Source organism: Gigantopelta aegis, chromosome 1 (genome assembly GCF_016097555.1).
Source record: "Gigantopelta aegis isolate Gae_Host chromosome 1, Gae_host_genome, whole genome shotgun sequence".
In the NCBI taxonomy this organism is placed as follows: domain Eukaryota; kingdom Metazoa; phylum Mollusca; class Gastropoda; order Neomphalida; family Peltospiridae; genus Gigantopelta; species Gigantopelta aegis.
In genome coordinates this window covers 36,025,655-36,039,671 of record NC_054699.1, presented here as the reverse complement: position 1 = coordinate 36,039,671, position 14,017 = coordinate 36,025,655, and positions in this window count along the sequence as shown.

Genomic DNA, 14,017 nt, shown 5'->3' with positions numbered 1-14,017 from the left:
TAAATTTCTTAGAGAGGAAACCCGCTAAATGTTTCCATTAGTAGAAACGGCTCTTTTATATGCACTATCTCACAGACATGATACCACGTCATTTTATATACCAGTTGTGGTGTACTGGCTAGAACGATAAATAGCCCAATGGATCCACCGACGGGAATCGATCCTAACCGACTTCGAAATACATGCATTGTACATGACGGGCACCAAACAGTCAATTGTCAAGGTGTACGAATCACAAGCCAAAGCTGTTTAGAAGCTGAAAACATAATATCTGAACGCTGAGATCAAGTCAATTCAATTACATTTATTGCATAATACCAAACAAACTGGTGTAAAAAAAAAGAAAAAAAGAAGCCAACAAACATACAACACCAATAACAGCAAAAATAATTAATGATAATAACAATATTAATGTACAGGCGAGACGCAAGCACACATTTTAAATTATATTTATCTGAATAAAATTACTATATAATAGTAAAGTATATTATAAAAATAAAACGTCAGTTAAATCATATTCACGCATTAACGAACTATTAATTCAACAAGACTATCTCCAGAAATGAACTGAAATGATTACGCATTACTTCATTATGAACACGACCATTCATTTCTGTACGCCAGAATAGCCCATCTTTAGCAATATGTACCCTACCAAAGTACTCTTCACTAACTCATCAGTTGTGCATGGTATCAAGGTACAGCAGAGTAATTGCCACAGCCAGTATTTGTTATAACCTGTATTTGTCTTGGACTGACAGTGTGAGGTCACTAGCTATATGTACGTCTAGGTACTTTCCGTCTGCTGTCTTAGAATCTTCTACGTATTTGTTTACTTATTCATTGGATGTAAATCCGCCCGTGGTGTCCATTATTTCTTGGTCATTATTCCTTCTTATGAAGACTTTCCTGCAACAACTCTGGCTGTCATTTATTGCACACTTCCATTATTTCGGATATTCTGTATCCTAGCTTTACCTGTACTCAACGAATGAGCCCGACAGTCGATTTACTGTTAGAACAACTGACTTGACTTTGACCCGAGTTGACCAATCACATGATCAAATGATGTTAACATCTTCTTCTTAGTTCATAGTTTATGAAAGCCACACTGCGATCTGAATCTAGTGTTTTGACACTTTGTCGAGTTTCACACAATCCATTTGTGAGAAAACATTTACTAACGAAGTGTTAGAAATTACAATGGTACGAAATATTAATAATAATAAACAAGAACAATAACATCATTTTCATCTTAAGTTAGAAAAATTTTGGAAAATTATTTATAACAACGTTTAAATATAATGGAAGACGCGAAATTAATACGAAAACATCATGCATGAAGCTAGGTAACAGCATATCGGACGAGGTCTCGGAATTTTGTCATCGTGATAAATCCTGGTTGACAGCGTACATCTATCGTCCGATTTATCACGAAAATTAACAAATGGGAAAGAGGCTTATATGACAGTTGTATTAGAATTAAGGTTAAGAATATTGTGTAATGTTTCAAATGCGATGTGACGTAATTTGCAATTCATATATGGCATAAGTAACAAACAAAAAACGCCATCCCCAGTGAAATATAAACATGGAATTCCCCATTTAAAAGTTCTGCTGCAGATCGCACATATGTGCGATACACGATGCATGTATCACACGGTTTCAAAATGTCTTTATCACAATAGTCAGATTGAATAGGTATGCAATAAAAAGAAAATTAAAACCGGCATATCAACGTGGTTCAGTTTGAATAAGACTATTGTACAATAGACCTCTTTCACATTCCACTGCGCATGTCCGTCTCGGGGAGCAACTCGTGGACGCTAACCGTGAATTCACGCGAGATCTCGAAAAAAATAGCCCTGTGTACAAGTTCGGGGGGGGGGGGGGGGGGCATAGACAATGGGAGGCCACGCAATAGGAATGTGAATATCTCCCATGATTAATTACTCTATCAGTAGGGAACCCGGAACTTCTGTCGACATCCATCAAAGACTTATTGGAGACATTTGTAAATGATTGCTTATCAGGAAATAAAAATCGGTTCGGATCCGTACACAATCGGATATGGGCTGAAATAATATTAATGTGTGCGCGCGTGCATGTATGCAGATATTTATCGTATTTTACATGATTTAAATATTTTTAAAGCATTATACAGATAAATAAATTCAGGATTCTTGTCGGGATTTCTTTTCACATTTCGTTCGGTATTTGGAATAAAATTAAATGATACATATGAAATGTGAGCTACGGTACTATACACCATTACAATCAGGCCCGTGGGGACGATATCTGGAGTCGGGGGTGGGGGAGGGGCACAATCTGTAGTGGAGGGACACAACTAGTTGGTGGGGGATTTTAAACCGGGTTTATAAAAGTGGGGCTACAGTTCCCACCCCCTCCAGCTTCTCGGTTGGTACCGATCTGAGAATGGTCAGAAATGTATTTATATTGCATATAGAGCTATTTATATTCGAAGCAAGATTATTTAGCCTGACAGATTAGACTAGCCGACAGCTTGATAATATGGCTAAAAACTCAGGATGGTCTCTTTATTATAAACTCATGAGGGCTTATGCGCAGTCATAAGGTACGTCGTTTGAATGTTGGAAACAAACATATTAAGTACCATGCCTCGGACGACGGACTATCAACAAAAGTAAACAGGCCAAGCCTGAATTTAAGCCGAAATAATTAAAACGTTGAATGAAAAAGAAGAAATAGGGCCTAATAAATAAATAAATAATTTTAAAACTTCGTAAATATCAAATATTTCATATGAAGTATATGACTAATATAAATGATGGTGAAGTGTAAATAAAGAATTAAAGAAAGAAAGAAAATCAATTTAGTAATAAATAAAAAAATGCATGTAAATTAAAAAACAAAATTTAACCTTCGTAAATACCAGATATTTCAAACGAAGTTGTATGTGACAGATATAAGCCATAGTGAAAAGTAAATAAAAGAAAGAAATATAATAATATTTGTTTTAATAAAATAAGATAAATAAAACAGGGTATGACACATTTGTTAAAACGTCACTAGCCACATGGCTAGTGGGTTTGTAAATTCCACTAGCCCACCAAAATAAAGCACTAGCCCAAATTTCTGATCAATTACAGAACACTTTATATAAGGTTGAAAAACAATGTTTCAAGGAACCCAACCCCTATAGGGTGTATACTACCAAATCAAATCCCATAGACGACAATAGTAAGATGTGTGGCTAAAACTCCTACCTGCAGCGTATCAAATGACATAAACGCCATGGATATAAATACTACCAACCCTCACTCTTAAAGTGAGTCAGAAAAAATTGAAGGGGGTCAAGCAGCTCATTTCTGAGATAACGGGTTGCGTCTATGACTACCCTACTTCCGCACACAATTCGAGTACTTTTGTAACAGGTACCCCATACATGTTTCAAGCACAAGGCCCAGTGGTACTAGATGAAATAAAATTGCATACATGTTTTACCCAGATTTATCACCAATCACAGGACTTGTGGCGTTCACTTCTCTATCAAAAGTTCGCTGAACTTCGAACTTTGACTCAGCGGCTGACATGGTTTCTTCTCCCTTTTGGTGTACATGAGTATATATATATATATATATATATATATATTTACACACACACACACTATATATATATATACTTATGTACACCATATGTACTATAGTATTATTAGTATCAGCATTAGTTAGTGAAAATTTATCTCGACCTGTAGAGGTGAATGAAGATTCAAAAATAAATTAATAATTTAGTTGTTTTTTTAAACTGCATGACCTACCCTATTTTGTCATGTTTGATCCTGAACCATTGTTCCGTTTTCGCTTTTGCACCCTCCTCTATCCCTGCCCCCTCATCCGGCGTGGGTAAGTAATTTAACAAACTCCTCTCTCTAACCACCCAAAACAAAAGAATTTAATGCACAATACAATGTAACACGATAATGCATGGTCTTGTTCAGTGTATTCGGTAGTGAATTGTCACCAGGAATGGCGATGTCAGTTGCTCAAGTAGCCTACAGGGCAATATAACCATTGCCAGACAGACAATCTGATTAAAATGAGCTCTACTGGTCTCACCAGTAGATCTAGCAGCATTGCGTGGACTCCCATGTCCAGATGACATTTCATCTATAAATAACAATTTAAATATCGACCAATTACACTTCGCCTTTTATAGCGTACACACAGTAGTATTGTATATGTACTTTTGAAGTTGTACAAGTGAAATTGTATGTATCTAATATAAATGACAGTGAAAATAAAATATAATAAATAAATAAACAAATAAATAATAAATAAATGATAATTTGTGCATAAACACATAACATTGATTAGTAGTTGTACGACTGTCGTTTTTAATGGAAACGATAAGGGGAAAATAGAGCTGTGATAAAGGTCTATGTGAGGTAGGGTTTTGTTTTTAGGGGAAAGGGGAGGCATACTTTATTAAATTTTAAATACTAATACATGTGGAGAATTAAACATCACTGGAAATCCGCGTGAATATATAACTATAATTCTAATTGTTAAAAGTAGCAAATCCATTCCACTTAAGATAATTTTATTGTATGCATCTTTTAATTTTGCGTTGTTAAAATCCTTGACTGCGGCTCTAACTGTCGATATCATGCCCCCAAGTTGTATACAGTCGAATTCGGCAAGGGACGTTGCTCTTCGCGCGCTTGCGCAATGGGAATGTTAAAGAGGTCCATTGGTGAAAGAAAGAAAGAAAGAAATGTTTTATTTAACGACGCACTCAACACATTTTATTTACGGTTATATGGCGTCAGACATATGGTTAAGGACCACACAGATTTTGAGAGGAAACCCGCTGTCGCCACTACATGGGCTACTCTTCCGATTAGCAGCAAGGGATCTTTTATTTGCGCTTCCCACAGGCAGGGTAGCACAAACCATGGCCTTTGTTGAACCAGTTATGGATCACTGGTCGGTGCAAGTGGTTTACACCTACCCATTGAGCCTTGCGGAGCACTCACTCAGGGTTTGGAGTCAGTATCCGGATTAAAAATCCCATGCCTCGACTGGGATCCGAACCCAGTACCTACCAGCCTGTAGACCGATGGCCTGCCACGACGCCACCGAGGCCGGTCTCCATTGGTGAAAGGCTGGGATCAAATGTAGGTTCTAATAGACCAAATCAATTCCTATTGCCGATAATATTAACGTTTACTAATAAAATTGATATAAGCAGCGTATCAACACAACCAGGGCGTACAGCAATAAAAAGTGTGGCACCTCACATCTAATCTACCTGCATGAAAATGGGGGGGTGTGTGTGTGTGTGTGTGTGTGTGTGTGTGTGTGTGTGTGTGTGTGTGTGTCACATAAAATTTAAGAGATTTAATTAATGTTTTTAATAGTAACCGTCATTATTCCTGAAAATTGCAGTTCCATTTTGGAGGGTACCCCGCATTAGTTTCAACCTCTGGTATATACTGCATAACAACTGTATAACAACTAAAAGTGTATTTGTTTATTGTCAGTGGGTAATAGTATTTGTACACATATTACTACCAATCACACCCACAGCTGCTTTTACTCCGTAAATGTTTGACGGTGTACGTCGAACTTTGACACGGAACTCTCTTCTTTGGTACTATGCAACCTATACCCCCAAAAAAGATGGGGTTTTGTTTTAAAGTGTCCAATTGGGTGTTTTCATGACTATCAGGATCTTTTGTGTTCTGATATGATGTGACGATATAATTGAAAGTTCCTAGGGTTAAACCTGATTTAATGTACACCTCAGGAAGCATCAGTGTTATGCAAAGTTGTATACAAATGCAATGTATCATATTTAAAACAAATAATAAATAAAAGTACTACTATTGAAGATACATACTATGGGTTGTTTGTGTATGCTTAGTTGTATATGTCGTGTGTGCATGTTTAGTCAGAGACTCTGATTTCCAATAAATAATTCCCTTAAAACTCATTTATTGCAGTGATCCTGTGTTTTGAAAGACTTCAATGGGCATATGATAAGAACTTCACTAGAAAAAAAGCATATTGCATGTGGCATCTGAAACGAACACCACTACATCAACACATAGTAGTAAATTAATGTGGTGCACATCATGGTGGGGAAAACACCCAAGGTATGGAATGTGCTTTGATGTCAAGTCACTGAATGCAATATTTTCAAATCCATCCGCCTAGTTGGTTTTCATATATGTATTATTAAATCCACTGACAGCTACCAATATATCTGTTGATGTTTTATTTATAATCTCCTGTGATTGGTGTTTACAGACATGTATCATATCTAGAGTTATCTTTAGCTTTCCACATTTTTATTTTTTATTTGTCATAAAAAAGCACATTCAAAGCTTCAAACGTGTGCGAAAGTCATTTTTCTTTAATTGTTTTCTGTTTTAACTGAATATAATATTTATATTGTATGCATTACTACAATATGTAATGTAACAAATCATTTACATACTAATATGGAAAATATAGCTTTAAAAGTGTGGTAATAATGGAAGATGATACCATCACACTCCTAGGTAGATTAGCAAATGTGCCAAAATTCATCTTGTACTTGGTATATACTTCAAATACCCTTTACTATAGAAATCTGACTGAATGTATGGACAAGATTTAATGAATAGAGCTAAAGCTATCATTACCAAGTTTATATCTGTGTACAAATAAAGACAAGAATGCAAAATGGCTACACAGAACTCACTTCTGTATATTTTAATGTTTTTGCCAAACTCACAAAAACAATTGTAAAAAATTCCATATTTGCCTAAAACATAATTCACCAACCTAAAATGTAAATTAAAATTACAGCAGAAATCAGGTTCTTTAAATATAGTCATTCCTGAGACAATTGCATTCAAATACACATTGTTAATGGAGATCTAAGAGATTAATCTAATATCAGCTAACATTATTTTTTTAAATACAAATAAATTATTACTAATAGCTTAATTCATCTTGCCTAGACTTCTTATCCTAAATAAGATTAGTGTTATATGACATGTCCATCACCTTGGACAAATAAGCTTTTAAATATTTTAACTAAAAAATATGGGCCAAAATCTCCCAATTCATCAACACACTTTTTTTCAAAGTCTATTCTCAGCAGTGCACAGTAAATGAATGCCAAGGTCAAGGTCATCATGAACTCCCATGCCTGAGTGTAACCTAATTAAGCAATTAATACTGTCAAATAACAGTAAATGCACACACTATAAAATACTGATAATATAGTGAATATATTCTATAGTTTCTAATAGACCAAATCAATTCCTATTGCCAATACTGTTAATGTTTACTAATAAAACTTGCACCTCACATCTAATCTACCTGCAAGAAAATGATGGGTCACATACCATTTACGAGATTTAATTAATGTTTTAAATAGCAACCGTCATTTTTGCTGAAAATTGCAGTTCCCTTTGTGGGGGTACCCCGCATTAGTTTCAACCTCTGGTATATACTGCATAACAACAAATAAAAGTGTTTTTATTTATTGTCAATGGGTAATAGCAGTTGCACAAATAATCAATGTCACATATTACTACCAATTACACCCACAGCTGCTTTTACTCCGTAAATATGCAACCTGTAAACATATGTTAATGGTTGATGTAGTAATTGATTGAAAAGGCTCCGGGAAGTCCAATGAGAGATCCTGCACTGTATAATATTTAGAGGAAATCAAGATCAAGAAAACATCATACGAGGTTTTCAAAAATAGCTACTTAATTATTTTCTTTTAAATAATGATGAATCGTTCAGATAACAAGAGCACAATGGCACGTGTGACTGTAATCTAAGCGAAACCCACATACTTATTCTGTGTAGGACAAATGTGAGCATTAAATACCTTTGCGTTATTCCAATCTTTATGGTCAAAGTCATGGTTTGTATTCCTCTTCTGGTAAGACACACACGCACTTACGCTGCTAATGCCAATTGTGTACCTGGATAACGTTAGCTGCAAAACTATGTCAATCTAAACGAGTTCAATGAAATGAAAGATTCTGTTTATTTTTCAAGTAATTCGCGTTTTCTCGGTTCATAACAGAGCCGAGTGTTTTGGTATCCAGCAGCTTTCTTGGAATACAGTGTAGAATATGCCAGTATTTACAGTGGTTTGACAATATGAAAGATAGCTGTCAAAAGTCGATTTTTACTAAAGGCTTTACATCAACTTTCCCTTTGTAAAGTTTGTTAATAGCATTAACTTCTTCGAATTTGGAAATTATATTTGCCACAATGGATAGATCTTGCTTAAGATTAAGATGTTCCTTGGATTAGATCATTCGGTATATTCGATATTTGTGTGATAAACATTTGTCAACTTTACATATGCCATTATTTGATATACATGAGCCAGAGTGTTCTGTATTTAGGGCAACATTTTCAAACAAATTGTTCTATTTCCACTGTGAATTTTCCTTATGGCAATATAGATTCAGAATGACTTCAAATATTAATCAGTTGACTATAATGGGACATGTCTATGACTAGTAGTAATTATTATATACAGGTATACGAATACTTGCACCTTTAAACAAATTGCAACCAAAGTTAATACAAATAACAACTTGTGTCAACTTTAACAGCATGCTTCATTTTGTGAGGAAGTTTTAATTTTATTTTAAAAGCGGGAAAAACTCTTTTTGGGTTGCGTACATGATCACGCTGAAGGACTCTGGATGTAATGTTTTGATTGAAAACATATTTTATTGTATAACACACACACACACACACACACACACACACACACACACACACACACAAGGATTGGGCACACGTTATCCAACATATGAGGCCCTTTCCTAGTTACACACATTAATTTGTACAATAATGGCGACTGCAATTTTCAATCAATAAATAAATTAATTAAAGTAAACGTTTGTAAAAAACAATTAGATAAACTGAAAGGTCAAAAAAGTAAAATAAAAGAAACAGAAGTAACCGGTGGTTTAACAGTATTCACTATTAACATTTTATCTGCTCAAACAGCAAGTAATAGCAATAGAACAGTAAAAAGTAACAATAAATAAATAAATGATTCCGAACCACGATATAACGTTTTCTTGGTCAAAATGTTGTATCTGTTTAATGTGTTTGTGAACATGTTCAATATGGATGGTTAGTGTCCCCTTAAGGTTCGAGATATGTTTGTGTCCTACTATGAATATAAACAAAAAATAACATCTTTATGCCGCCTCATCTGGGTATGTCGACTGCACCCTCAATTTATTTTGACATTTATTCAAAACATTTAATATACCTACCTGTGATATTTATATACTGAACTTGTTTAATATACTTGTGATATTTATGTTTTGCTGCAGAGCTCTTTACACTGTATTTTAGTTTTATATTGATGTTGATCATCAATTCATTTAATGTATAAATTTCCCCATTGTTTGACACCTAATAGCCGACGTACTTTTGCGCTGGGATGTTAAATATTCATCCATTACATTTTATATATCGTTCAACTTCCTACGATCATACAGTGAGCTGCTCCACTCAGTGATCACAGCGAAATTGTGTTAAATGTTGTCGGCAATTGCCGAAAATTAGCGAACGTCAAATTGTTGGAACGACATAAAGCGAAGCGTTACGATATTATGGTTGGCATAAAGAGATGCGGTACTTTATTATGATTGACATAAAGCGAAGCGTTACGATATTATGGTTGGCATAAAGCGAAGCGTTACGATATTATGGTTGGCATAAAGCGACACGATACAAGATTATGATTGACATAAAGCGATGCGTTACGGTATTATGGTTGACATAAAGCGAAGCGTTACGATATTATGGTTGGCATAAAGCGATGCGTTACGGTATTATGCTTGATAAAGCTAACCGTTATGATATTATGGTTGACATAAAGCGAAGCGTTACGATATTATGCTTTGCAAAGCTAAGCGTTATGATATTATGGTTGACATAAAGCGAAGCGTTACGATATTATGGTTGACATAAAGCGATATGTTACAATATTATTGTTGACATAAAGCGATACAATATTATGGTTGACACAAAGCGATATGTTACGATATTATTGTTGACATAAAGCGAAGCGTTACGGTATTATGTTTCACGATTTTGGCCGTTAATATGAATATCTAACATGTTGTGATTGGAAAATATCATTATATGTCGACTGACGATACGTCGCGAAGCTAACCATTTACAATATTTTATGGATGGTGAATTAAAAAACGTCAATGAAAAGGGCACTTCAAACGGGTCACGATAGCCATGAATCAAACCCTTATTAGTAAGTTTACACGAGTTTATTAAGATGTTGTATTAGCAAACGATAGTGACTAAATTACGCAACTTAAAGAGTTAGCGCTTGCACAAAGACCTACAAATACAAAAGCACAGACCCACATATACTCACACAAACACACACACACACACACACACACACACACACACACACTCTCTCTCTCTCTCTCTCTCTCTCTCTCTCTCTCTCTCTCTCACACACACACACACACACATACATACGCACACACAGAGACCGTAAAACACACACACACACACACACACACACACACAGAGAGAGAGAGAGAGAGAGAGAGAGAGAGAGAGAGAGAGAGAGAGAGAGAGAGAGAGAGAGAGCAGAAACATACAGAAACACAAACACACTCACAAACACACTTCTCCTTATATTCATATGCATATTATTGAGAACAGAATTATACAAAATATAATTGTTTTGTACTCAACTCACTTTGAACAAGGTGTCGAATTCTAAGAAAAAAACACTTCACACACACAAATCCCACAGAAACTTCTAATCAGTATTACGCCGATTCCATTAGAGATGCTCCTGCCAGGTAAATGAATTTTCACCAAGCTCGTATGTGTGAGTCGGTGTCTGTAGCCTTCACGACGAGTGCCTCTCTATAGCCTTTACGACGAGTGCCTGCCGCCGTCGTTAGACCAGTGTAGTAGCGATCCTAACAGCCAATATCTCGCCAGTCGCAGAAACAAACTGCTAACAGCGGATTCACGATTTGTCCCTCTGACTCCGATCATCGATCCCGGTGTATCCAGAATACAGGCGCTCGCTGGTGGGTTTTATTGAAGATGCACGAATATCCGCGCAGCCAATCGCGGATTGTGTACGCTGCCAAACTCGCATTCAATTCGAGAAGTGTAGAAAACAATGCTATTCAAAGGCATGTGCTACCGAATACTTCTACCAATCAAAATGTCCCAATTTTACACCTGTTTATTCTGCCATGATATAAAAGCATACATCTGACCGAAATGGGGTGTAACTGGACTCGTGCTTTTTAACAAGGTGGCATTTTCTTCTATTTTGTCAATAAATATTTTAAACGTGAAATGACCTATACCTAATAAAGAGTTTCCCAACTGAACTTCATGTCATATGTAAAGTATACATGTATGTGTGCGTTATAGAAAGTTTGCTATGTAATATTCGTTAAAGGTTGTTTGTCCTTGGCAAAAAGTGGAATTATTTCAATATCGTACTCATCTTAGTAAAGTAAAGTTTGTTTTATTTAACGACGCCACTAGAGCACATTGATTTTTTATCTTATCATCGGCTATTGGACGTCAAACATATGGTCATTTTGACACTGTTTTGAAGAGGAAACCCGCTGTCGCCACACAGGCTACTCTTTTTTCCACAGGCAGCAATGGATCTTTTATTTGCGCTTCCCACAGGCAGGATAGCACAAACCATGGCCTTTGTTGAACCAGTTATGGATCACTGGTCGGTGCAAGTGGTTTACACCTACCCACTGAGCCTTGCGGAACACTCACTCAGGGTTTGGAGTCGGTATCTGGATTAAAAATCCCATGCCTTGACTGGGATCCGAACCCAGTACCTACCAGCCTGTAGACCGATGGCCTGCCACGACGCCACCGAGGCCGGTTTACTCATCTTACATGAGTACTTTTTGGATTATAAGAATAATGGGGTAACTCATTAATACCAATTCAAACTGCTTTTGAAAAAAAATTCTTATCTGGCATAAATAATACAAACACAAACTAATTTTATTCTATCAAATAAAATGACGTATCTCACAAACCAGTGCTCTGACATGAAAGAGGTGCTAAAATGCTTTTCATCAAACAGTTTCCTATAGATAGTTTAATTTATATAAGAAGAAAATTAAGAAATGTATTCTATTTTATGTTCCTTCTGTAAAAGTATATTTTTGAGTTATACCATTTTTGTCCGACAGCGAAGATATTTTTCATTATTAAAAAATCAGTAATTGTACAAAAAGAAGAAAGAAAGAAAGAAATGTTTTATTTAACGAGGCACTCAACACATTTTATTTACGGTTATATGGCGTCAGACATATGGTTAAGGACCACACAGATTTTGAGAGGAAACCCGCTGTCGCCACTACATGGGCTACTCTTCCGATTAGCAGCAAGGAATCTTTTATTTGCGCTTCCCACAGGCAGGATATCACAAACCATGGCCTTTGTTGAACCAGTTATGGATCACTGGTCAGTGCAAGTGGTTTACACCTACCCATTGAGCCTTGCGGAGCACTCACTCAGGGTTTGGAGTCGGTATCTGGATTAAAAATCCCATGCCTCTACTGGGATCCGAACCCAGTACCTACCAGCCTGTAGACCGATGGCCTACCACGACGCCACCGAGGCCGGTACAAAAATCAGAAAGAAGAAAGTCACAGACCCTTTGTTTTAGTTCCAAATATATAACTCTGCACTCTACTATTCTTGTAATGTTTGTTAACAATCAGTTCAAAAAGGGTGCTGGGGCTGTGCATTTCCTCAACGTTTCAAAGTGCCATGCACAATCCATGTTTAGTTGGCCTACATGAATACAGTGCATTTATTAGAAATTAGTGAAGGGTATCTTCCACAGCTTAATATTGTGGAAGATACCCTATAATAGGTCAGTATACCTTTGAATGCAATAGGTGCCCCCTCACTAGAAAATGTCTGTATCTACTCCTGCATATGTTTGTGCCAGTATTTAATGCATGCCATCGCAGTTGTATAGTCCATTTCGCTTTATCATCTGCAAGTTTGGAGTTTCTAAGCATGACTTGACAGTGACTGTCCTCTCTAGTGCGGTTTAAGAGGGGAGAAACATGTTACGTATTTCATAGGAGAATGGCGGTCCTCCTTAAGATGAGCACTGATAGTGGATCATGGAAAGCAATCACGATTTTGACTTACGTCCTTTCGACTCTGCCTTGTGCAGAGATACAATTTTGATATCGGATACGGTATAAAATACACAATACGTATTATTGACTGACAGCACTGACTGGTGTACTGTTGTCTGCGTTATATCACCAGCAGATAGCCGTCAGTGTTCGATCTATACCATAGTGGACGATGTACTCCATATAGGATTCCACACTACTCACAGTCGTTCGTAGACACACATAGTCCAAGAAAAATTTCTAATTTAGTAAACTAGAGTGAGAGTGGCAGTCCTGTTTTTGGCGATAGAAGATGGACACAAAATCCAGCGAAGGATCTCCTTGGGACTGGCAGTCCTACAGACGAGGCACTAGATAGATATTTATAGAATCAACCATTATTTTGCCAAATGCCCACTCGACGCTGCATTGTGCAGAAATACGGCTTTATGGGGTGGGACGTAGACCAGTGGTAAAGGGCTCGCTCGATGTGCAGTCAGTCTAGGATTGTTCCCCGTTAGTGGGCCCATTCGGCTATTTCTTGTTCCAGCCAGTGGAGTGGTATATCAAAAGTCGTGGTATGTGCTATCTTGTCTGTGGGATGGTGTATTTGAAAGATCCTTTGCTACTACAATGTAATATTAAAAAAATGTAACGGGTTTCCTGCTCTAGTGGTGTCGTTAAACATGACTATGTATTACGGTTTTGCGTTCAGGTAAGTGTTAGGTCTGTCATGCGCTTTGAATACTAACCTGAGTAGTCTTCGCGTTTTTTTATGATGGGGTCGGAAGTAGACCAGTGGTAAAGCACTCACGTGAT